The sequence below is a fragment of the Protopterus annectens genome, chromosome 2.part2 (genome assembly GCF_019279795.1).
Source record: "Protopterus annectens isolate FY-2018-M chromosome 2.part2, PAN1.0, whole genome shotgun sequence".
NCBI classification, from domain to species: Eukaryota; Metazoa; Chordata; order Ceratodontiformes; family Protopteridae; genus Protopterus; species Protopterus annectens.
Genome location: NC_056730.1, coordinates 232,087,592 through 232,114,184, shown reverse-complemented (window position 1 = coordinate 232,114,184; position 26,593 = coordinate 232,087,592).

Sequence of the window (26,593 nt, the reverse complement as noted above, 5' to 3'; positions counted from 1 at the left end):
ACAGCCTTGCAAGGCACCTGGTCAGTTATAATGTCTTTCTGTAAATGTTGCTCTTTCAAGGTTTCAGTCCTGCTCGAATACAATAGTCAGTTTGGTTCTTAATACGCTTCTTTGTTCCTTCTTGCAACATTAACTTCTAGCAGCCGTGCTGATAATATTCACAAGGCCAACTATCTCAGAGGAAGGAAGATACATGCTTTTTCCTGACCCAGCAGATAATCATTAGTGAAAACATAAACTTGCTGAGCTGGCTACTGCCAGGGTCAGAGTTCAATCACACTGCAGCTCCAAAGCTTCAAGCAATTACATGTAAGATCATTCTTACTGCCATATTGTAAAATAGAATAAAATGCATTACATACTATTTGCTTTTAAACTAGCACTTCATATATGTTTAAGTACATATTTTTCTAACATTCTCCCTCCTTTTATTACTTTTGATTCTATTCAGAAACATAAACAACATCATTTTGTTCCCTAGCCTTCTCCTCTCAGAGATTTTTAACTAGGCAAGTCATTTGTTTTACATTTCAGAAAGAATTTCATTTGGAACTAATAAATCCAATTCAATGTCTTGGTACATAGTCTCAGTTACAGTTATGGCAACAAATTCTCTAACTAATCTTTTCATACAGGGTATTCCACAGACACATGCTCCTAGTATGAGCAAAACAACACAAATGGCAATCAAAATATTCATCAGGATTGAACCCCACCCACCAAACAGACTCTGGAAAAAGTTCGTCAGTGGGTTTGGGCCTGGTTCAGTCATGGCCGATACCTGCTGTATTACCTCTAGGTGATCGTTAATTTCATGTTTATTATCTGGTATGTACGCACAACATTCTTCTTTGATAAGCCAAGACGTACCACCTCTCACCACTAGGGTGAAGTCAAGAGCCATTCGGTTTTGTAGCACAACAGTTCTCATTGCATTCAGTTCATCAGTTACAAGTTCGAGAGCGGAAAAGGTTGCATTACTCATTACTTTGAGAAGTTTTGACAATTTCCTCAGCTCCCAGATTGATTTGACTGCTCCATAGGCTGGGAATATTCCAGCCCAGGATATAACACTGTCACTTAAGTCCATATGAGTCAATTTTTCTTTATCTTTCATGGATGAATGGTCTTTCCAGCCAGCCTCGATCTTACCCACTGGATTAGCAGGTTTTCCGACTGAATTCCCAGTCCTTTGGGCTACATCTCTTATGTTTCGTATCTTACCCAGAGGTAATTCAGCAGTATGCCTTATAGCTGGAACCAGATAACCCAAAAAAACAACTGCCGGACCAATTCTCAGGTAATCATTTATATGCCTTTTCCCACAAACAAAATAACAATTTTCTACTTTAGTTCTGATGCGGGTTAACTCTGAATGAAACATTTTCTTGTCTATAACAGATAACTGTTTATGCAATTCAGGATTTTTCTGCACATCTTTTATCGTTGTTTTCATTAGGCTCAAATATGAATCATAATTTGTGCTACAACTAGTACTTTTATCTTTCGCCTTAATATAGCATTTGTAAGATACAGTTATGTTACAGTTACTCCAACCAACTTGGGGTGTAGCATTTTTATAGAAACAAACAATTCCTTTCTGTGTAATGGGTAAATACAATGCAACTTTGTCCTGTGATCTCACAGAACCTGTGTCAAAAAGTAAATTTTCCCAAGTTTCATTTATCCCCAAAGGGACAGCGGACATCAAAAGTCCTCCATATGCTGTCAGTATAGCAGTACAAACCCAGCAGTTCGAAACGTTCATAGTCTCTACATATACACGCTTCATGGCCAAGTATGTGTTAAAGTTTGGATGCCAGTCTATAGACAGTTCATCACGTTTTGTCAATTTCATTTGTGTGGTTATATGCAAGAAAAATCACAACAAAAGGCAAGTCACCACAATCATAGTCAATAGGTGTATAATTAGCAAGATAGTTAAACAATTTCTTTGGGGTTGATTTGCATTCTTATACACTTTGCTCCTGGCCATCCTGCTTTTGTGGTGCATCAGCTACAAAATGTTTATCAAGCTGAAAGTTCTTTACCGGTTTACAGTGTGTCAGGTGAACCCAGGACAACCTCTCAGCAATCTTTACTGCAGTAGGTGTCGCCAACAGTACCTGGTAAGGACCTTCCCACTTCGGACTTGTCCAATTTTTCTTTTTGATAACCTTCAACCAACCCCGGGACCCCGGGGTCAGCACTGCTTCCGGTTTCGTTTGTTCTTTATCTGAAAAAGAGTTTAACTGCAAAACAGTCTTATTGGTTAACAATTTCTTCATGTGACTAGCTAATGAGCTGTCAGCCTCCAGCTCTGCAGGCATGAGAGCTTTCCATTGTGGCACATAATATGCCCTCCAAAATATTATTTCAAAGGGGGTCAAGCCCTTTACATTTGGAACTGTTCTCATGCTCAGCAATGCTAAAGGCAAACAGCAAATCCAATTCTTCTGAGTCTCACTTATCAACTTCCTTAACTTATTTTTCAAACTCCCATTATATCTCTCCACCAGTCCTGCAGACTGGGGATGGTAAACACAATGATTTTTCAAGGAGATCCCAAAGAATTTCCCAAGTTGTTGGATTGTCTGGTTGACAAAGTGTGTCCCATTGTCACTATAGATTCTTTCCGGTATGCCGAATCTAGGAATTATTTTTTTTACCAGGGCCTTTGCCACTGTTGCTGCATCCGGATTTCTAGTTGGAAAGGCTTCCACCCATTTTGAAAACATATCTATAATCACTAAGCAGTATTTTTTCCCTTCACATTTATTCAATTCTATGAAATCCATACAAATAGTATGGAATGGATATGGTGGTGTAGTAAAACTCCCTTGCTTGGGTTTGAATGCTCCTTGTGCATGATGTTTATTACAAATGTGACATGTTGCACAAAATTTTTGTGTGTCATTTGTAAACCCGTATGTTTGGAATATTCTATTTACTAACTGTACCATCCCCCCTGTTGAGACATGGCTCTGCCCATGGCTCAACAAAGCTGCATATCTAAATAAGTTAGATGGCAATATTGGCTTTTTTTCTTTGGAGATGTACAGTCCGTTTTCGAGGATCGCACCTCGTCTTTCCCATTTTTGTTTTTCTGCTTTCGTAGTTAATGTCTGCATTGTTTTTAACATTTCTAAATCTAAAATCTCAGATGGCTGTAATTCCTCATTCAAAAGTAAAGTTTCCAAGTCTGAAGCTGCTTGCTTAGCAGCTGCATCAGCTCATGCATTACCTTTTGAAATCGGATCTTGTTGTATCGTGTGAGCTACACATTTACAAATAGCTACTTTGGTAGGTAATTGGATGGAATCCAATAAATTAAAAATAAGTTGTGCATGATTAATTGGTTTTCCAGTGGATGTTATCATTCCCCTGTTATTGCTGTGCAAAAACATGCACTGTAGAAAAGGCATACTGACTATCAGTATATATGTTCACACATTTGTTTCTTGCTAGAGTGCAAGCTCGTGTTAAGGCTATCAGTTCTGCTGCTTGAGCAGACAAGTTATGCTGCAGGGGTTGTGCTTCTAAAATTTTTGTATCTGTGACTACTGCATACCCTACTAGATTCTTCCCTGTAGGACCCTTTCTGCATGAGCCGTCCACATAAAATGTTACTTCAACATCATCCAAAGGTATATCAGTAAGATCTTGTCTAGGCAAAGTTATTTGCTCAATTTTCTGCAGGCAACTGTGTGGTGTGCCATCCACAGGAGTCGGAAGTAACGTTGATGGGTTTAATGTTGTACAACATTCAATTGCCATACGAGGTTGGCTCAGCAATATGGTCATACAAGAAAGATGCCTAGCAGGAGACAGGTATGCTATCTTTTCTTGTAGTAAAATTATTGCGACTGCATATGGCACTCTCAAAGTGAGAGGGTGGAATAACACCACTGAGGCTGAAGCCTGTACTGCCATTGCAGCTGCGACTACTGCTTGTACACAATGTGGCAAAGACCATGCCACTGGGTCTAACTGTGATGAATAGTAAGCTATGGGGCGTTGCTTCCCATGCTGTTGGCCAAAACTGATGTCATATATCCCTGTTTACAATCTACGGTTTGAAAAAATCTTTTGTGGTAATTAGGGAGTCCTAAAACTAATGATGAAGCTATCAATTGTTTTAGTCTGCAGAAAGCTGTTTCTGCTTCAGGTGTCCATTGCAATACATATTGTGCTGCCATTGGTGTTTTAAATATTAAATCAGCCAATGGAGCTGATTCCAAGGCATAATTCGGTATCCAACTTCGACAAAAATTAGTCGTTCCCAAGAAGGACATTATTTCCTTCTTGGTAGTTGGTTTGGGTGCCTGTAAAAATGCTGTTTTTCTATCCTCATCTAGTATTCTACCTTTCTTGGATATTACATATCCCAGGTATTTAACCTGTTTTCTCCAAAGCTGTAAATTGTTTTTGTTTACTTTATGTCCCTGTTGTGCTAAAAATTTCAACAATGCGATTGTATCTTCCCTACACTGCTGCTGGGTAGGGGCTGCTAACAGGATGTCATCTACATAAAGTAATATCTGACTGCCCTCTGGTGGTGTAAATCCCGCCAGGTTGCTAGCCATCTCTTGTGCAAATATCTTTGGACTTTCACAATATCCCTGTGGTAGCCGAGTATAAGTATATCTTTTACCCTGAAATGTAAAGGCAAACCAATACTGGCTATCAGGATGTATAGGTATTGAAAAGAAGGCGTTACTTATATCTACTACAGTAAAATATTTTTGTTGTGGCTTTAAGTCGTTTAATAAAGTGTGTGGGTCTGGCACCGTAGGTGCTCTAGGTATTATTGCATCATTAACAGCTTGTAAATCCTGTACCATCCGCCATTCCCCGTTTGCTTTTTTAACAGGGAATAGAGGGGTATTACATGGTGAATCCAAAGATTCTACCAGTATTCCTTCCTTGAGTAATGCTGCTATTATAGGCTTACTTCCCTGCTCTACATCCTTCCTCAAGGGGTATTGTCTTTTTTGTGGTCTAAAGGCTGATTTCGGTGTAATGGTTACTGGACCTGCTGTCCGAATAAGTCCCACATCTGATTTCCCTGTTGACCAAAGAATGCTTGGTACACCAAACAAGGCTTTTTATTCTTCTTCTAGCAAAAATGCTAATCAGCTGTCCTCACTATGTTGTAAGTGTACAGCTGGACGTGCTTGTGTTAACCAGTTCAATTTCTGTTTTTGTACACCCTGTTCTGATAATTCTAAATCAGTTTGTTTTTCCCATCTTGTTACTTTTTCACCCAAATCTGCCCACCTCACGTTTTTATGTTTTGTTAAACTGACATGTGGCAGTCTGTTGGATTTGTACAATTTCATGAATTCCTGAGGCAGTGAACAACTTGTTACACTGTTACCCTCAGTATCCCAATATAAGGTTCGCAATACTAGTCTATTAGCCGAATTTCTGAACAATTCTTGCTCATATTCCTTATCAGGTCCTGGTGTGCTACAGTAGTATAGAGTACAATGTAACAAATGCTGCTGATCAGTGTTAAGGGAGGATACCTTACTGATGGCTACGTTCATCAGTTCTTGGTCACTGCCCCTGGACCAGTCGTAACTAAGTCCTGGCTGTACCAATAATAGGCTTCGCCCTCCGATCGCACTACAAAAGCATCCATTTGTCTCTGTGCCTCCATACCCTGCATGGTAGGAACTACTGCTATTCCAAAAATCTGCATAAGGTCTCTCCCCAGTAAGTTTACTGGACATTTTGCAGAAACCACTATTTTACTTTTCTGGGTCATACCTGAAATAGGGTCAGTTATTGCTATATCATGGGAAAGTGGTTCCCTATATAGCTGCCCATTTGCTGCTTTCACTAATATATACTCAGGTGATTCAGAGTGTTCTGGCAACTTTGAAGGGTGCATCAAAGTTCGTGACGCTCCTGAGTCGCACAAGAATTTCACTTCCCTTCCTTCCACGGTTTTGTGTCTGTCAAATAGAGCTCTAAGCTCAATAATGCTAAGTCTAAAACTTCACTTTCATCATCCTCTGCATCTGTTTGGACTTCCTCTATCTCTTCTACTACATTTACATTTTCTTTTTGTCTATTAACCTTTCCTGATGAGTTCTGATTGTTATCACTATCATATAGTCAATCCTCATCACCTTTATCTTTTTCTTCGGTAGTCATCTTTTTATTTGACCTGCAATCCCTCGCCAAATGTCCTCTTTTGCCGCACTTAAAGCACTCACCTTTCCTTTTCTTTCTTCTAAATCCTCTGAGGTTTTGCCAGAGTATTTATTACCCTGAGTATTTCTCTTACCCTTTTATCGACTGTACTACAAAGACTTCTGCTCTGTCTTCAGCTGTGAAGACTTATGCTTTCTTCTTCTTTTACTATTAAAATGTCTTTCAGCATGCCTAGCATACTCTAGTAGGGCTTGTAGCCTACTCGTTTGGTGATCTATCATATGTTTTGTAATAAAGCTACTAATAGGGGCAATACAACCTTTCAAAAATGCATTTTTCAACTGTTGTTCATATGAACTATCATTCTTCTGATTCTCAGGAATAGGCATACCACTATGGTTATTAAAACATTCCAATAATCTACCATAGTATCCATCTACAGTTTCATTATCTTGTTGTATGCATTGGTTAATACAAGTCCAATCTGCTCTAGGTTTCCATTTTTCAGAGATTCGGTCTGTAAGACCTTCCACTCTGGTATCTAGCTCTGCGTCACTATGTAGGAGTGGCTTGAGCTGTCCACGAGCGTTCCAGGGGCCACAAATCATGTGCCAGTCTGGACCTATAATTTGTCTAACTACCTTCTCCACTTCTTCCCCATTTAAGTGGTAACTTAGTCTCATACCTTGTAAATCTTGTATAAACTTTTCATGATTAATTTTTGGATGAGGGATTCCCTCTGTAGCTTTCCGGATATCTTCCGGTGTCCATGGTCTATACACTAGAGAGTTGGGTCCTGTCCTTCCTGTCCTGCCTGAGGGTTCGGTACTTCGATTAGTGGACAGATTTCTTCACTTTCTTCTAGTGAATCTCTCCCTATTTGATATAAATCTGTATCCCTAAGTGTTTTACGTGTTCGGGATCTAGTTTCAATAGGTTCTCTTATGAATGGTTGTTTCGATGCCCCTGCAATCTCAGGATATCGTGGAGGAGGACTGGCCTGTCCTCCTGCTTCATATCCTGAAAAAGGTATCGGAGGGGGCGGAGGGGGAGGGGCCATCGCTATTACTGTATTATTATCCTCTTTATCTAAAAATAATGCTTTTGTATTTTTAGTCTTCTGTTCCCTTCGGTTCACTTCCTCAATCCACCTATGTGCCTGAGGAATGCCTAACTGTCGTTGTTTTTTTGCCTGACCTTCTGCGTCAGATTTTAACTGTTTTAAAAGTTTAACTAACTAAATTTTATTTAATTTACCGTCAAATTCGTACTTGTTAACCATTTTGTATAGTATCTTATATTATCTGCTCGTTGCAATTGCATATATTTTGCGTCATCAGTTAGGGGCGGGTCTCGTGAGTTTTTAGTGCACTGATTTCCCATGTCTTAAAAAGACTGTTACGTAACCCTTTTCTTACCATGTGGTATCTTCTTCCCTCTGTTCAGTCCTGTCTAGAATGACTGTCTACTTTATTCTGTTTTCCTGATCTATGACCAAATATACAGTACTGCAATTCGTTCCTGATCTGTTAAAACAAATCTTAGTAACATTATACTGTAACCTGGTCCCTGATCTAAAACAAAAGCAAAGAGGGAAATTCTTCCTACCTGAGCCTCCCATTTATGACTGCATGTTTTCTTCTTGGGGGCCAGTTTTCCGCTCTTCAGCCACAGATCAGAAAGTGGCCAGCCTCTTTACACACGACAATTTAGTCGGAGGTCTTTTCACTTCAAGAAGAACCGTGCTTTGGTAACTTCTCCTGCGCAGCTTCTCCACCACCGTTGTATTCTGATCTGTAGCTTACCAAGGGAATTCCGGCTAAGAAAGACCAAAATGTCAGTAAAATTATTAAAACAGACTGTAAAATCATCAGGTTTTTCTTAAATAACAGTCAATAATACAGGAGGTTCAAGTTCAAAACGTTTTACTAGTGTACACCAGGAGGCAAAAGACTATACAATACAAGTATAGAATTTTGACTAATTACATTCAGGAAGTATTCAACATTTTATAGTATTTACAATCAGCTTTGCCCACCTTACTGACGTGGTCAGTCACAGGGCACTTACATCACTATAGTCTACAATATTCTATTCATAAGAAAGTGCTGAGGTTATACTTTTTAAAAAATTTCCCATGAGAATAATACAGCCTTGCAAGGCACCTGGTCAGTTATAATGTCTTTCTGTAAATGTTGCTCTTTCAAGGTTTCAGTCCTGCTCGAATACAATAGTCAGTTTGGTTCTTAATACTTCTTTGTTCCTTCTTGCAACATTAACTTCTAGCAGCCGTGCTGATAATATTCACAAGGCCAACTATCTCAGAGGAAGGAAGATACATGCTTTTTCCTGACCCAGCAGATAATCATTAGTGAAAAACATAAACTTGCTGAGCTGGCTACTGCCAGGGTCAGAGTTCAATCACACTGCAGCTCCAAAGCTTCAAGCAATTACATGTAAGATCATTCTTACTGCCATATTGTAAAATAGAATAAAATGCATTACATACTATTTGCTTTTAAACTAACACTTCATATATGTTTAAGTACATATTTTTCTAACAGAGACAAAAGCCAAAAGGGGAACAATTTTAAATAGTACAACAACAACAACTGTAATTCACTAAGAAGGTTAATAGAGAAAACATATATTTTCATATTTGTGCATTTTCTGAAGAATGTGAAATATGAAATTCTAGTGTCTGGCATTATTAACTAACTGTAATCCTTAGTGAATCACAAAAAAATGAATAAATAAATAAATAAAGAGACAGGGTAAAAAAATAAAGCAAAATCGCTGACATCTGAGAGCTATGACTGCTACACAACTGAGTTACAGAAAGGGAAGCTGGTAAATGCAGTCCCCAATCTGACAGAAGCATTAGTAAAGAAAATCACAGTTTGCAAACTGATACTGCAATAGTAACTTACTTTTTTATTTGATTTTAAATACTGAACAATTGCAAAAAAAACGTATTGATTATGTTACACTATATTTTACATCTTTTGGTGCATCCTGGGTCTTATGTTTTACAGTGTTTTCTGGTGCTGGTGTGTTGCTGCACTAACAGCCATCTCCATTTTGCATTTTTGACAAATACAACCTGATTGTATATGAACAAAGTCCCCCCTCCACATTCACCCATTCAGGGATCTTTGCCCATTCCTTACTTAATATAATCAATTTTTCAAATATGAAGTCATGCAACTCAAGAGAATCTGATATTTAACTACAGTTAGAAATGCTGTAGTGGTTCCAGAAGCATCGGCTCCTGAAGCATCTGCCCAACCATTGTATTTGACATTTCTTTTAAAGACGTTTATTAAATAAAAAATACAACATGCAAGCAGCTAAGTAATAAGAAAATTCACAACTTTGTTCTTATCTAGATAAGTTGCATATCTGTTGCTTGAAGACAGCATGCGTTGCTTGCTTCTTAACATACTTTGCAATGCAACATTTAATTTCAATAGAAAGTGTGTTCCTAACAACTGAATATTTATAGCTTGTATTTTCTGTTAGTGTTAGCTAGATTTCAGACAAGGAGCAGTAATCTGAATTTGGAGAGTGATTAGATATAGCATAGGTTATTATAGTATTCAGCCCACACTGACAATTACTGTATATTAAAGAAAGGTAAAACTTATAAAAACGTTGTCGAAGCAGTCAATCTTAGTCTATGCCTGAGTAGTCTTACCATGGGCCTCCTACTGCAGATTCATCTCACAGCTTAATCAGGATGTGCTCCATCTGGATATTTCTTCACATTCAAACATCACTCATCAGAGCTGAAATACAAAGGTAAATAGATAGTATGTATTTTGGGAATTCCTATAGTTTAACATAATTTCTTCTTCCATATTTTCTTTTTTTTAATTTATCCCTTGTTGACTGGGTTAGTCCCACTAGGCAAGTAACCTCATTTCAGGAGAGACCTGAGGTTATATTTATACCTTTATGGGAAATTTAGCCAGGGCATCAAGGAACTTCCTTTACTCTTTTCACAAGAGGGGGACACAATTCGGTGTTTCACTTCCTGCTTCCATTCTTGGTGCAGTGGTGGCTCAGATAAGCATGCAGTACAATGGAACACATTTGAGGAGATAGTGGTGACAAGGATTTGCTGTCGTTGCAGCATCATCTTTTTAGAGACACGTGAGATGGAAGGTGAAGAGAGTTATGTCTGTAAGAAGGCAATCAAGCCTTTGTTAACAGGAGTGCCTGGTGTATAAGTTTTAAAGGCAATCAAGCCTTTAGGAATATTATTTACTGAGGAAGAAGACAAGAGGGAGTGGGAATGAGTAAAGATAGGTGAACCTTCACAAGATCCTGAAGCAGTTTTTCAAAAAAGACTGAAGACAAAAGTGGGAGCCAGAGAGGATGTATTATTACAACTCTCCTGTTGGGAGGGTTGTGGAATGTTTTAATGTAGGACTTGATTGTGCAGAGTGAACCAGAGAGCAGAGATGCAGCTTTATGGGTGGATATATGGAAAGAGTGCAGGAAGAAGGCTAAGTCAAAGAGATGGAAAAGATAGAGTCATATGTGGATAAAGTAAGAGAAAGAGAAGAGAAGAGAAGAGAAGAGAAGAGAAGGGAAGAGAAGAAGACTGAACAGCAAAGAAGAGAAAAGTATGGATGGGTACGATACTGGTGACAATATAGTAGCACCTCTGGGTATTTCACTGCAAGTGGTAAGACTGTTTATACATACTAATAACAATTCTTTCTGTGATTTTATATTTGAATCTAGTCAATATATGGAAACATTTTGAGACAATATGAGTTAAAAAACACTGCAGTCTATGGAACTTCTATTTCAGGTATTTAATAAGGAAACAAAACATAAAATATTTATTCGGTTACAAACTTAAACTGGAAAATAAATATTAAGAGAATATTTTTGTGTAAAGAACTGATGGACATTAAAAAATATATGATAACAGGGGTTTATGGACTGGGAGTTGTAAGCGTAATTTTGTATTAAAAATGGAAAATGATAGCATTATGTTTATTTGAAGTTTGATAAATGTAGATGGGAACAATTTGTGGAAAATATCATTTATTTAGTAATTGTGAGAAGAGGAAATGTTATATTTGTGTCAGTGGGTCATGATGCTAAAAGATGTTAATTAAAATGTTTTAAATGTGAAAAACAGGTAAGTTATGGATCGGCTGTAAAGAAAGTATAGAGAAAAATAAGGAAGGGGGGAGAAGAGGACAAGAGATGGAGCAAAACATAGAACAAGGAAAAGAAATAGAACCAGAACAAGAAAAAGTGCAAGGCAGACAGATAATAGGACATTTTGAGAGAAAAGGAAAGAAAACAGTAAAAGCATGAACAAAAGAAAAAATAAATAAAATAATGTCAGAAAAAAAGTGAACAAGAAGAGATGGATTGGAGAGTAGTGAAATGGAGGAAAAACTCTACTGGAAAAGGTTAAAAAATAGAAAAAGAAAATTCACAGGTGTAGGTGTAAAAGAGAACAAGGAAGAGAAAGGATAGACAGTTACATGAGAGTAAAGGATACAAGAATTACAAAAAATAAAGGAAGAACTGTGAATATTAGCAATGAATGTAACAGTATAAGGAATATAAAACAGAGAATAGGGGTATTAGAATGATGTACAGAACTAGACATGTACATGATTATTTTAAAAAATATAAGAATACTATCAGAAGATGAGAGGTTGCAAAAAGAATGATTATGGGGTGAGATTATTTGGAATATAGGGATAGAAACAAAAAAACACACAGCCCAAGCTGTAAAATAAAATAATAGCAAAACAGACAAATGCACGGAACACAGCAAAGACTGCAATTGTAAATCCTTTAATGATTCTGGTACCTCGGCCTTTGCTTTCTCACTGAATACTTTACACATGAATAGCAGTCATATTTAAACATCAGCTAAATGATGCTTAATTAACCAATTAACTAATTTAAATATTTAAATATTTAAACAACATAAGAATACATATATTTTTATTTTATTTTATTTATCATTTGTTGACCGGGAAAGTCCGACTAGGTTCCACAGAGCCTGTTTTCAGTGGAGGCCCGGGGAGAAATGCTCCAGATGCATGTCTTTGGAATCAAATCATATCAAACCCTATTAAATTGTAACATTAGTTAACATTTGTTTACATACTTCCAAAGTATGATTCATTATTATCTATATTGCCTGTATAAATTATCAAAAATGCAATTTAAGAACATCTCAATTCCACGTAAAACTTTACATTATCTATAATTCAAGATTCATGCCATAATGAATCGTACTTTGGAAGTATGTAAACAAATGTTAACTAATGTTAGAATTTGATAGGCTTTGATATGTATTCTTATGTTGTTTAAATATTTAAATATTTAAATTAGTTAATTGGTTAATTAAGCATCATTTAGCTGATGCTTAAATAAGACTGCTATTCATGTGTAAAGTATTCCGTGAGAAGGCAAAGGCCGAGGTACCAGAATCATTAAAGGATTTACTGTTGCAGTCTTTGCTGTGTTCCATGCATTCGTGTGTTTTGCTAATATAGGGATAGAAACAAGTACAGGTGTAGCAGTATTATGGAAACCACCAGTAAAGGTTTTGGATTTTAAATTAGTTGTAATGGAGAGAATGACAGCTGTAGATTTAAGTTGGAATTTTCAAGTTTACAGAATTATAGCAATGTATGCATATGTGACAAAGAAAGGAAGAGAGAATGGTTTAAGAAAATATTAGATTATGTAAGTGTAAATATGGATTTGATAGTAGGTGATTTGAAATGTGATTTAATAAAGAAGATGGAGAGTGGGGATTTAAAAGTAATGTTAGAAGTTATGAAAAGTGAGAAAGTATATATTTGGAATAAAAAACATTGGACATATAGAAGAAGTATTTTTTTAAGGACATAAGTCTTTAAGATTACTTTATTACTTCTAAAAGTTTAAAAATAGCAAAATAATGGACAAAATGTACTGATTTTCTGATTATTTAGCAATCTGAATAGAATTTCAAGAAAAATGTTTATATAGCTATAGGTAAAGGTATTAATAGAATAAATGGAAAAGAATTAGATAAGGAAGGAATACAGATGATTAGACAATTATGAAAAGATCATCTAGGAATGAAATAATTTTATAAGAATTGGATGTCATAGTGGATAAGTTACAAAGATAAACATTAAAATAGTTATTTAGAATGGCAAAGCATAATAAAGAGAAGAGGGAAAGAAAAAAATATAAAGAAGTAAATATAGATGCTTTGACAGAGTTGATAAGTAATAAGGAATTTATTTTAGTGAGAAAGAAATATATGAAATGAATCAAGAAAAAACTAAAAAGTATTTATTTAAATAAACATATTTTTGCAAGGAAAAAAGAAGTAACACCTTATTTGAGTAATATAGTAAAATAGAATTAAATGATAATAAGACAGTTAAGAAACAGAAAAAGGAGGGAAGGTAAGAAGTCAACAGGAAATAATGAATACAATGAAATACCATATAGAAGAAACATGTAAAAGAAATTAAGATAGAGAAAAGACAAAAAAACAGGATGTTGCAAAATGGGAAGAACAAGATAATAAGGAACTAGGAAAATTTATAATGATGGAAAAATTGAATAATGTGTTAAGAATGGTAAATCTAGAATCAGCAACTGGACCAGGTGGGATAGAATATTATATGTATAAAGACATGTTAGATTGGCAGAAAAAATATGTTGTGCAATTTTAAATGAATGGCTGGAAGAAGGCTTTGGACAAGAAATATGTATTGGAGCTATGACATTTACGTAGAAAAAAAGGGAAAAAGATGAGATAAAAACTGGAGGCCAATAGTAATTAATAATTTGATTATAAAATATTTATAAAAATAATAGAAATAAAATTGTACAATAAATTAAAGTATCCATGGATACAATATTTAAAGGAAAGAAAAAGGAATTCAAGAATTACTAATGATAGTAAGAGAAACTGTACATGATATCATATATAGGAAAGCAGATACAAAAATGATGGTAGGTGACTTGAATAAAGCATTTGATAAGATATGATATGAAATGTTATGGGATAGAATGAAAGAATATAATTTAAGTGAAAACATCTGAAAGATTTTTGAGACAGCATATACGAATAATAAAGTAAAAGTGTTAGTGAATGGATAAAAATCAATAAAACAGAGCAGACCACGTACTGCAGAACTCCACTTTAATAAAAGTTTAGTGCTTTTGTCAGAACTGTTTCTAAATTCTTCAGAACAGCAACATACAATGAAATGTTTAAATAGCTACATCACAGTCACATGATACTTAAGACACTCTCATCCGTACTGAATTTGAAAACCTACCTACTCTAATTCATTACTTCATTTCAAAAGCCACCGCCCTATCTATCAAAAAAAAGTCTCTGGTCAAAGGCCAGATGGTGAGACTCGCCCGTATGATGAGTAATGACTCTACTTTTAGTGAACAATGTTCAATTCTGAAGGATATGTTGATCAACACAGGGTATCCAGTTACATTCTTGGAGAATATTTTTGGGAGGTTATCAGGAAAAGACAGGAAGACATCTTTAAGCCATTACTCGGGACAAATGGTGATTTAGTTACCTTGAATCGTAAGAGCAACACAGTTACTTTTCAAAGAGCCCTAATATTGCCATACAATATACATTTTGATAGCATTAGGGACATAATACAACACAACACAACTGGGACATTTTTCGGGCTGACAGTGAGTATGTGGATAAAATGGGGAAGAACCCTGTAGTGTTGTATAAGAAAGATCTATGTTTTAAAAATATACTTGAAAGACAAAAAAAAAGTCTTCCTGGCCACATGTCTAAATGCAGACATTGTAATCAATGCAGGTATGCAAAGGAAGATGTAGAGATTTGTATACCTAGATGGGGAGTTTTTAAATTTTGTCAGAAGTTGAACTGCCAGAGCAATAATGTCATGTATCTTGCTGATTGCCAACAATGTTTGTCATTTTACATTGGTAAGATCAAAAATATAAGAGGAGAGGATTAGAGAAAGAACGCAATATAGAGTATTCAATTTAATATGAATATGAAAGAAATAATACTATTAGGTTTAACACTCAGAACTGAAATGGTAAGATAGAATATTCAATTTAATATGAATATGAAATAAATAATACTATTAGGTTTAACACTCAGAAATGAAATGGTAAAAATAAAGTAATAGGAATAGATAAAAAGTGAAGAATATGTGTTCATTTTGGAGAATTTATAAGCTGTCAAATAAAAAGATGTATTTAATAAATTCTGTTTTATTAGGAAAATTGTATATTTAGCAGACATTTTTATGATTCCTGTAAAATATGTGAAAGAATTTATGACAACTGTATTTTCATTCATATAGGGGTCCAGAATGAATCCTGCAAAAAGAGGAATATGTTATGCTGAAGAAGAAGAAGGAGGCTTGCAAATGATAAATGCAGTGGTGTATGCAGCATCATTGAATTTATATAAAGTGATGAAGTGGATAAAAGAGAGAAATAGTTCTTTAATAAGTTTGATAATGAAAGAAAAATATAAAGCAATATAACAGATGAAGAATAGATTTAAAAGAGAAACAAAATAATTGAATGGGGAAATGAAATAATATCAAACAAAAATAATATTGTGGAAATGAAGTAGAAGAAAAAAGTAAAGCATGTTATATGAATATAACAAATAAGTGTTATTGCATGTATCCATGGGAGAAAATCAGGAAAGAAAAATAAAGGGGTAAAAAATCAAAACAGAATGGTGCAAAAGTTTGTAGACTGTAGATATTTTTAATAGAGATTCTAAAAAAATGCCATTAAAAGTGAATATGCATTATAAAAATATAGAAGAATTTATAATCATTGTTGAGGTTCATACAGCAGATCATGTTTTCCTTAAATGTAAAAGGGTAAAATATTATGGGAAAAGATATGTGAATATAACTATTTGCAAGGTATTAAGAAAATATTAAATATGGCTATAGATATTTTTGAATTTGAATATCAGTAGACATAGAATTTGTAATGCAGGGAATTTGAAATAAAATAAATAGAAATATTTTATATAATTTGAACTATATAGAATGAAAGATTGAATGAGATAAAACTGAGTGGAAAGTGAATATTAACAGATATATTAAAAATAAGATTTTGGTTACAGGAAAAAAGTGGGAGTGATAAAGTGAATGTATATGTAAAGATGAAAATGTTAATAGTAAATGATGGAAAATTGACTGCAGAAAAGTGTGTATAATTGTAAATAATGCAATATACGTGAATAATGTAAGTAATTTAAGCAGTGTGCTTAATAAAGGACCCCTACTCTTTTCAATAAGTGACAAGGGATCTTATACATCCATGTGAGCTTCTACCAACTCAAGCAAGTGGGTTCTTGGTTTAAAGTCTCATCCAAAGGATGGATAAAAGCTGACATCATACAAATTTAAGAACCATGTACCAGAAATTGGGGCCAGATTCATGAAGGCTTGCACGGAGTCTTAGAGTAGAGTAAGACTCCATGCAGCCATCATGTCTGACGAGCAATCCAGGAACAGCCTGTAGGGGCATGTAAGAGAGCTCCTAAAATGGCTCTTACACAGACAGGGCTGGGATATGCAAATTACCTCAATTGCAGGTGAAAGGCATGCAAATGAGGTAGATTTGCGATTCAGGAAACCCGAACCTGTCCGAGTAAGATCAGTGTTATTTGCAGAAATGTACTCAGTTGACAACTGAGTACCGTTCTGCAAATAGCAAAACGAAGCCATGACAGCTCCAAATAAAGGTTGCATCCAGTGCAGGAACCATGCCAATGGCCAAATATATGGCCATGTGAAATGTTTCCTGATGCAATATGAAAATAATAATATTTAATTTTTTTCGCCATTTTCCGATGTTTAAGAGTAGAGCAGCGCCGTGCAAATGGAGTGCGCTCTAAAACCCAGAATACTAAAAATTAAAGCCCCAAATGTGGATTTTATTGAAATTGTTAATGTACAATGCAAGGGAATGGCAGGCTGAAGACAACATGGCCACCGAGTAGAGGTTGCTAAGGGGGAAAGCTCAGTCTAAGACATGTAACCAAGCATTAGTAGGCAATCCTATGTAAATGAGCGTTAGGATAGTGAATCGCAAGTTTGCATAGCAAATGAGCACAGTCAGTGGAGTGTAGGAGTAGAATATGGGGAGTAACAGAGTAGACGATAGGTGACATTACGAGGGGGGTATGTATGAAAGAAGTGAAGCTCATTGGAGCAGAGTGGCATGTGTCAGCTGTCATTCACACATCATGGAAAGAGGTGTGTCAACAGGTAGGCTAGGGAAAGGCAAGAAATGGTAAGTGTATGCTGTGGATAACACCAAAGTTTCTTGCTGAGTGGGTAAGCGCACATGTGCGCACGTGTAAACCCGAGTAAAACAGAGTGTGCACGTGTAAGTGTGAGTGCGTGCGTTTAAGCCAGAGTAAGCATGTATAAGGCTGTTTAAAGATTTGTAAGCATGTTTGCACTGGTGTGCATGCATTTTAAACCAAATAAGCAAGTGTTAGTCTGTGTAAGCATGTGTGCGCGCGTGTTAGCTGCTCTGTGCATGTTTGCGCTTGTGTGTGCGGTACTCCCCCCCTGAGGAAACAGAAAGGAAAAAGGAAGCACAACAAATAGTAGGAAGCTACCAGGGAGTACTAGCAGAGCTAGCAGGTGAAAACTATCAGAATCAGGCAATTACACAGGCAGTACACTAGCCCAGCCCAGCCTAGCACTTAAAACTCTGCAAACAACAGTCCATTATGTTTCTCACAACAGACACTGCAGTAAGCTAATAGAAGTGAAAACTGAAAAAGATTTACTGAGACAAAGAAATGTTAGGGGCTGCCATTGCTGTTATAAGCCGACATATGCAACATGCTGAGGGTGGTGACATGGAAATGCTGCTGGACAACTCACAGTGAGGAGATGGAGAAGAGTATACAGGCCCAGAATAATCTACCAGGGGCTACATGAGCTGGAGATAGTGGAGCGCTATAGAGTGGACAGAGACCCCGTGCAGCAAATTGTTGAGCTGTGCAGGCCATGGCTCATACACAGAAACAACAGAGGGGAACCCATCCCAGTGGAAACCAAGGTATGTGTTGGCCTAAGAATATTAGCAACAGGTAACTTCCAGAGACCAACTGGTGATATGATGGGGATATCACAGGCATCAGCATCCAGGGTACTACACCAGTTCCTGGATGCCATGTCAGCACATGTCGGTGATCATGTATATTCCCCCAATTCCCATGAGGTGTTGGCCAGCAATATGCGTCTCTTCCAGCAAATAGTGGAATACCCTGAGGTAGTGGATGCAATAGACTGCACGCACATATGCATCAAAGCACCAGCCGGCGAGCAGGGTAGGGTCTACCTCAACTGCAAGGGCTTCCCCTCCATCAACTGCCAGGTCATGTGTGATGCCCAGGGCATAATACTGAATGTGTGTACAGGCTGCCCTGGAAGCTACCATGATTCCCATATCTGGCATCTGACGCAGCAGTACCAGACATTTGTCAATGGGGACATCCCACATGGTCACCTAGTGGGGGATGCTGGCTATGCACTGGAGCCATGGCTGATGACACCTGTCAGAAATGCCTACACACCTGAACAGGAATGCCATAATGAGGCACACGCACAAACACGTAATGTAATAGAGCATGTGTTTGGGCTGCTCAAGTCACGATTCCGGTGCCTGGACACATCTGGTGGAGCCTTGCAGTACTCACCAACTACATGTACCCAAATTGTCATAGTATGTGCTATGCTACATAATATGATCCTGCAAAAACAGCTGCAGCAGGACCAGCATAGGCCTGGGCCAAACAACCCTCCACCATTGCCAAGGCCATCACAGGCAGAGCGTGACTCAGAGGAGGAACAACCTGAGCCTGCCCCAGTAGGCAAAAGGAGATGTGCCCAGTATCCTTTGGCCTTGGCAAAGAGGCAATGCATAGCACATACACTGGCTCAGTAGGAACTCTGGAAATGATACCTCTCTCTGACTTGCACATATAGTAAAAGGGATGCCTAAGTTGACACTACCTGCTTTCAAACATGTACAGGGAGTGTAGTATGTGCATCCGACATAGGCAGCCCTGCAGCACCACGTAAGGCATGATTGCCATGTGTTAAGTGATATAAAGCAGTGCTAAACAGCATTTACCACCGTGTAGTATATGCAAAAAAAATCGCACACACCAACTAGCACAACTGTGGTCAATGTTCAGTAATATTGGGCAACGTCCAGCAATGTTGGTGAATACTGAGCAATGTCGGACAAGCCTGGTCTAAGTAGGGCATAGCTGAACAAAAGCCAACATGCTCATATTTGCTTAACTGGCTCTTAAGCAGTCTGGTCTGCTCAGTATGAAAATATAAAGCAGTGATGGGTGTCAAACCCAGGATACTGTGCACTATAGCCAAAGTACTGAACCACTAAGCCATGACAGTATTGCAGTGGTTAGCCGGTATGAAGGAATGTTGATAAGTCTATGCAAAGTATTTCATGGAAACCCTGCAGGCACAGCATAATCCTTGTTGAGTTATGACACAAAGGTGAGTCCTGCAGTGAGAACAGAACCTGACTTCCAACACACACAGTATAAATGTTAATATCGGTCATGTTCGCACACATCAACAAATGTAGTGGACCTCAGATAACAACATACTGAAAGGTCACACTGGGCATGCTCACACACGAATAAATGAGACAAATGTCAGGCAACAAAACACGGAATGGCAGAACTGGGCATGCTCACACACTTAGGCCATGTCTGAGTACAGCAGTGGGCCACACATATCTGGCAGTTGCATGTGTTAATCCAGGAACCTGTTACTATACAGCAATCCGCCCTGTGCACACAGTTATATGACAACAGACACATCTATAATATAGTGGAACCCTGTCATAATCAAATATGTTCAGCAGATACCAAAGATGTTCATAGAAACTGGTAAAGCAAAGATGATAAAGACCTGCAAACAGTATCAGCAATAAACATTGTGCAACTTCAAAATTAGCATAGGTTCAGAGGTCGATACTAGGCTATCTGCCCTAGGGCATGTACAAGCCTAACCAAAGTGTGTTTGGCATTCGCAACCCTGTATGATTACTACACTGTTTGTGTGAATAGTAGGTCACACAAGATAGCCCATGTACATTTAGGCAAGTGTGCCTCTGTCTAGCAGGGACACAGAAGATATCCCAGGGGTAAATATACGATCACCCATACAGTTATCGAGATGTCTCCTGTAGGTGGTCAGTGGGTGGCTCTGCCTATGTGAAACTGGGATTACATTCTGGAGTGAGTGGAGCCTCTGGCATAAGAATCTGTCCCTCCACAATGTCCTATTAACATCTGTGCTGAGGTATACGTCCCTGGAGTGTGTAGCTCCAAGGGAGTCGGATATCCTGAGGTGGAGCATGTCCAGTAATTCTGGGTTGGGTATATCTGTAAACAACAGGCACACATCATATCTGAGTAGGTGGTAAGCGACTGAGTAGAGCTGAAGTTAGTGCATCTGAACTGTGCAGGGCATCTGTGTGAGTCCCTAGATCTGCTTGGTGAGGAACTTCCGTGGCCAGTACAGTTGCTGCTGGTGTCGGGTAAGGTACACCCCAAATGTGGCATTGTAACCAAGCATGGATGTGATGAGTATAGGGGCACAATGACCTCACTCAATCTAGATGTGAAACCATATGGGATAAGGTGGCCCACATAGAAGGTGTGACCAACCACTTTGGCAACGTGAATGTCAAAGGTGACAGTACGAACAAGTCATGCCCCCAAACCCCTAACAACTCCTATCGTATGTCATGGAGTACTACCTATGTGGTAATGTGTGGGCATGTTATTATTCCCAAAGGGGATGACTATGCAACTAATGGCATTTAGCTGTAGGCCATGGCTTAAGCATCAGTTATCCATCTCTGTGAGACCCTGTTTGAGTATGCATGTGGCAGCTGGAGAGTTGATCATGGCACCCAGTTTGCAGTCAAGTGCAAACATGTTCAGCCATATTCCCCCTGTGGTAGCCTGTACATCAGACAAATATATACTGAACAAGAGAGGTCCCAGGACCAAGCCGTGTGGGATGCCACGTGTAACTGATGTATAGTCAGACATGGCACCTGCAATTCTGACCATGTGGGTGCTATCCCTGATCCAGGTATCAATCTATCATGTGAGATATGTGTCCATATCGACGCTGGTGAGCCTATGCAGAATGGCCCACTGGGTTATTTTGTTGAAGGGTTTTGCAAGGTTCAGGTAGGCTGTGTGGACAGCTGTCCCTATGTCAATGGACCTGTTAGCCATTTAAAGAATACAAACAGGTTCAAGAGGCAAGATCTGCCCACAACAATGCTGAAATGTGTAGGAAACAGTTTCTGTACGTTCCTGATGTCTATGTGTATGAGTCCCATGACAATACGCTCCATAGCTTTGCAGAACAGGCTACTTAGGCTTATAGGGCAATATTGTCTGTGGTCCGTTGTGGCAGCAACTCTGTGGAGCATGACCACTGTCACTGTATGCCATTCCTTGGGTACATATCCTGTGGTAACTCCGATATTGAACAGTGATGTAATGTGAGGGTTGCGTCTGTCATGATGCTCGTGTAAGATGCAGGCTGGGACACCATCTGGTCACATTGATAATGTGATGTACGCTTTGGGGAGGGCAGCACTCACCTGTTACTGTGTGATGTCAGGGAGGTTATACTCTGTTGAGATGGATAGTTGCTCCTTAGGGGGGATGGGTGGGAGACATCTGCACTGAACCTGTTAGCCAGGATGTTGGCAATGCCAGTGGGTTTAGGGTAGGTTTAGTCAGTATGCAGTAACTCACAGTATATCAGTGAGTGTCCACCCAGGTTCCTGACATAACTGAAGAAGGCCGTGTGATAGTCTTATGTGTCTTTTGCAATTGTCTGGTAGAAGCAGCCCTTAGAAAAGTTCATGAGTGATTGTAGCTGTCTGCTAGTACAGATCACAGATGCCTTCCCAGTCTGGGATTGTGCTCTATCATGTAGTAGCTTCCTCCTGACATTGTACAGCTTATTAATGGCTGGGGTCTACCAGACAGGTCCCCTGCCATTGGAGTAGTGAGTCCTGTTGTTATTTGGGATAGCACAATCCATGCAGTCTACTAGGTGTCCATAGAATGTGTATGTAAAGGATGCAGCAGTGTGAGCCATATTTGCCACTGTCTCAGGGTCTCTGAAGGATACCACCTTGCTTCGATGAAGTGAGACGTTGGATCATGAGAAGTTCACCAAGATTACCCAGGATGGGTGTGTGGAGGGTATATGTATGTCCAGTGAGATACATGTATGTTCTGACCTTACCAATGAGGGGTATATCGCTGGTGTGGAACATAGAGTCCCCATGTTGGTGATGATCAGGTCCAATATGTATTCCCCCTTGTGGCTGTGCTGACTGGTTGTGCCATAGCATATGAGTCTACAAATTGTAGCAACTGTTGGGTGAGGGTTTTGGGGCTTGAGTAGTATCCCCAGTCAATATTTGTGTATATGAAGTCACACAATATAATGGTGTTTATGGAGACCTTCATATTCTCCATAGTTCCCACGAAAGCCGAGTGTGGTACCTGAGTTGGGAGTGTGTTCTGTAGCAGGCAACAAACTGAAAGGCAGTATTGCACAATGGTAGTTGTATATGTATGGTCTGTGATGCTTCGTGCAGTGCTACTAACCCGGAGTTGTGTGTATCTGTGATGTATATGGATACTCCCCCTAGTTGTGTTGTCTGTTCCAAGTCTTGTTGTCAGACAGCATGTTATGAAACATAACCTGGTAGTGCTGGTGTGCATAAGCGAGCCTGAACCAGGCATCTGTTAGTGCACAGATATCGCTATCCTCCATACTGAGGAGTGTCCTGAGTGGCCGCAATATGAGGTTAACACAACTGTTGTTGAGCAGCATTACCCTTAATTTCATTTAACCTGTAATGTCTATGGAGGTGGGCTTGTCTTCTGAGCCCTGCTTAAAAAAGACACTATGGTGGTAGCAAGAGCCTTAGCCAGCATTCCAAAGTCCAAGGGTGACAGGTGCAAGCTATCCATAGTGAAGCTACATGGCATGTTGAGCATGTCACCATAGGCTGACAGACACTGTATCCCCTATGAATTAAACAAATTTGTTAGGCAACTGTTAAATGTGATATGTGTTTCCATATACTGTGACATCATAACTGGTGGGTGTAAGATGCTAGACAAGGTCAGGATCATACTGGCCTGGGCTACACGATCAGAGTGTTCCTCCATGTATCATGTCATGTGGTCCAGGGAGTAACGTCTGAGGTTATACACACCAGCATGGACAATGATGGTGCCAGTCCTGTACTTGCTTTGGAGTGACCTGACTTCCTGTGTTATGTGCCAGATCCTGGCACCCAACAGACAGCCCAAAGTGACTATTCCCTTGTTAGGGCTGGTGAGAGGTATGTCAGTGTGTCTGACAATAAGTGTTACCTATTACAAGTGTATTAGGTGTGTTGTTTAGCCCGAAGGGCAGTGACTGTGTGGCACACTGACTTTGTGAACTATGTGATATGTGGGTATTGTAGTGGGGTAGCAGGTGTGTGTGTGTCTGCTTTGGAGGTCTCTGCTGCTTAGGTAGAGTACATTTACAGCATCTGAGTATGTCTATGTGTGATAATGTGGTTTGAGTGCTGTTGCTAGAGGATATGTGAGACTGATATGTGGTGTGTGTGGTTACCTTCACCACCTGATAGACTTTGCCAGTCATGGGTCGAGAGAGCTCAGCCTCCTGTATGTCAATATTGTTGCATCTCTCACATATATCTGAGTTTGTCGGGAGGAGGAGAGGGTTGTCTGTGTACATGAGGCAGATGTGACATTGTGTCAATATCACAATATCCACCAGCTGGACTGAAGAGTGCACACGAAACCGACCCCTGGACATGCCAGGATATTATCATGAAATACTCTGTAGCATGATCTCAAAGGATCAGTAGGATGTTAAGTGTGTAAAAGAGTATAATAGGTATTAGTGCTCATGTTCGTTGGTGTTTTGTAAAGAGTAGCTGAAAAGGAGTCAAGACTGAATCCTGACCCCTCCTTCAGCTATGTCATAAATAGCAATGTACACCCATATATGTCCTGAGTCAGGGCCAACTGTAACTGAGTGACAATGCCGACATCATGACAGACAGGCTCATATGTACATACCTATCTCCCACTGACAATAGTCCATATCATCATACCAGGAGATATCACATGTAGAATGGATGAGCAGCTACCCCCACTGCCAAAAGCATGGCATCAAGTGGAATACATTGATTCCCAATATGTGTCATGCACAAACTACAGAACAAACAGATCATGCACCTAAACAGTCAGCTGAGCCTCACCCCTGCATAGGATGTGGAACCGTTGAATGTGTCACATCTACATATGGCACTCCCCACAAGTGTTGGTGCACAACACACCATGGAAAGTCAAGTCCAGTATGCCTATGAAGTCTGATCTGCAAGGTCATCGAGTCCATCATGGTTGCAGTCATAAACAGAGCTATTGGAAGCTGACATACACACAACCCTACCAATTGTGGTATGTTCATGTGCAGATCATGGTTCCCATACATGCTAGACTGTTTGCAAGGCAGCCACCCAGGACATACATCAATGAACGCATCTACACATGTGTCACATAGACTTTGAATAGCCCTTTATCAACATCCCAGACACATGTAGTATCTACAAAACCAACAAGCTGTGCATACATATGTGTTGACATATAACGGAATGTCAATGTGTCCACAGATAGATCACACAAGGTAAGGATTCTGAGGTCTTGTTCAAGCTGTTGACACCTGCTGACACACATGGACCATTCCTGGAATGGCATAAAACAAAGTGTACACATATCACCATGTACAGTCTGATGATGTCACCATCCTATAAATACAGCAGGAGAAGAGAAGCCAGCCAGTAAAGCAAATAGTGTGCCATCTTAATGCATCTTACTCAAATAGCATAACATAGTTAGGTAGGGGTTTGAATCCTTCAAACAGTGAGTGTGTTTTGTGTGGGGGGGTGTATGTGTACAGTTTCCTTTGAGAGGTGTTCCCTTTTTGGAGACTGGGAAAACTCACTAAAAGAGGTACATTCCTCTTTGGAAAGTCTGATGATGTCACCATCCTACCAATACAGCAGGAGAAGTGAAACCATCCGGTAAAGCAAATAGCATGCCGTGTTACTGCGTCTCCTTGTAGTATCATAACATAGATAGGGGTTTGAATCCTACAAACTGTGTGTGTGTGCGTGTGCAATTGTTTTAGAAAGGAGTGCCCTTTTTGGAGACTGTGAAAACACACTAAGAGGTACATTCCTCTTTGGAAAGATTGATGCTGCCACCATCCTACAAATATAGCCGGAGAAGTGAAACCAGCCAATAAAGCAAGTAGCGCGCTGTGTTAATGTGTTTTTTTCTAGTATCATAATATAGTTAGGTAGGGGTTTGAATCCTGCAAACTGTGCGTGCGTGTGGGGGGTGTACGTGTGCAGTTTCCGTTGAGAGGTGTTTCCTTTTTGGAGACTGGGAAAACTCACTAAAAGAGGTACATTAATCTTTGGAAAGTCTGATGATGTCACCATCCTACAAATACAGCAGGAGAAGGGAAACCAGCCAGTAAAGCAAATAGTGCACCATCTTAATGCGTCTCTCTCTCTCTCTCTAGTATCATAACATAGTTAGGTAAGGATTTGAATCCTGCAAACAATGAGTATATGTGTGCAATTGTCTGAAAGGAGTGCCCTTTTTGGAGACTGGGAAAACACACTAAAAGAGGTACTGTCCTCTTTGGAAAGACTGATGACATCACCATCCTACAAATACAGCTGGAGAAGGGAAGCCACCAAGTAAAGCAGATAGTGCGTCATGTTAATGTATCGCTCTCTAGTATCATAACATAGTTAGGTAGGGGTTTGAATCCTGCAAATGCTGACTGTGTGTGTGTGTCACTGTTGGTCAATGCGGTGTGGGTTTTGTTTTTACTATGGTATGGCATGGTATGATTACAACAGTAAGTGCATTGCACACATCAGGTATCTGTGTGTCAAATATATATGTGTACATGTCCCCTCAATCAGTACATAGGTGTGAAGCCTGCATACTACATGAATACATTTGTTTCCATTGACAGGTTGTGCCGCTGCTTCTCAGATTGTACTTCACATATATATGTATGTGACAAGGCCGTCCACTGTCGTGTTCTGTGGCCAAGGTCATCTGTGGCACACCACCCATGACAGTTACTTAAGAGTAGTGTAAGTGAGGGTATATGCCTGGGGTATATGTCAGACATGGTCATACACAACAAAGACTGCCAAGAATGGACAGTCTTTATAG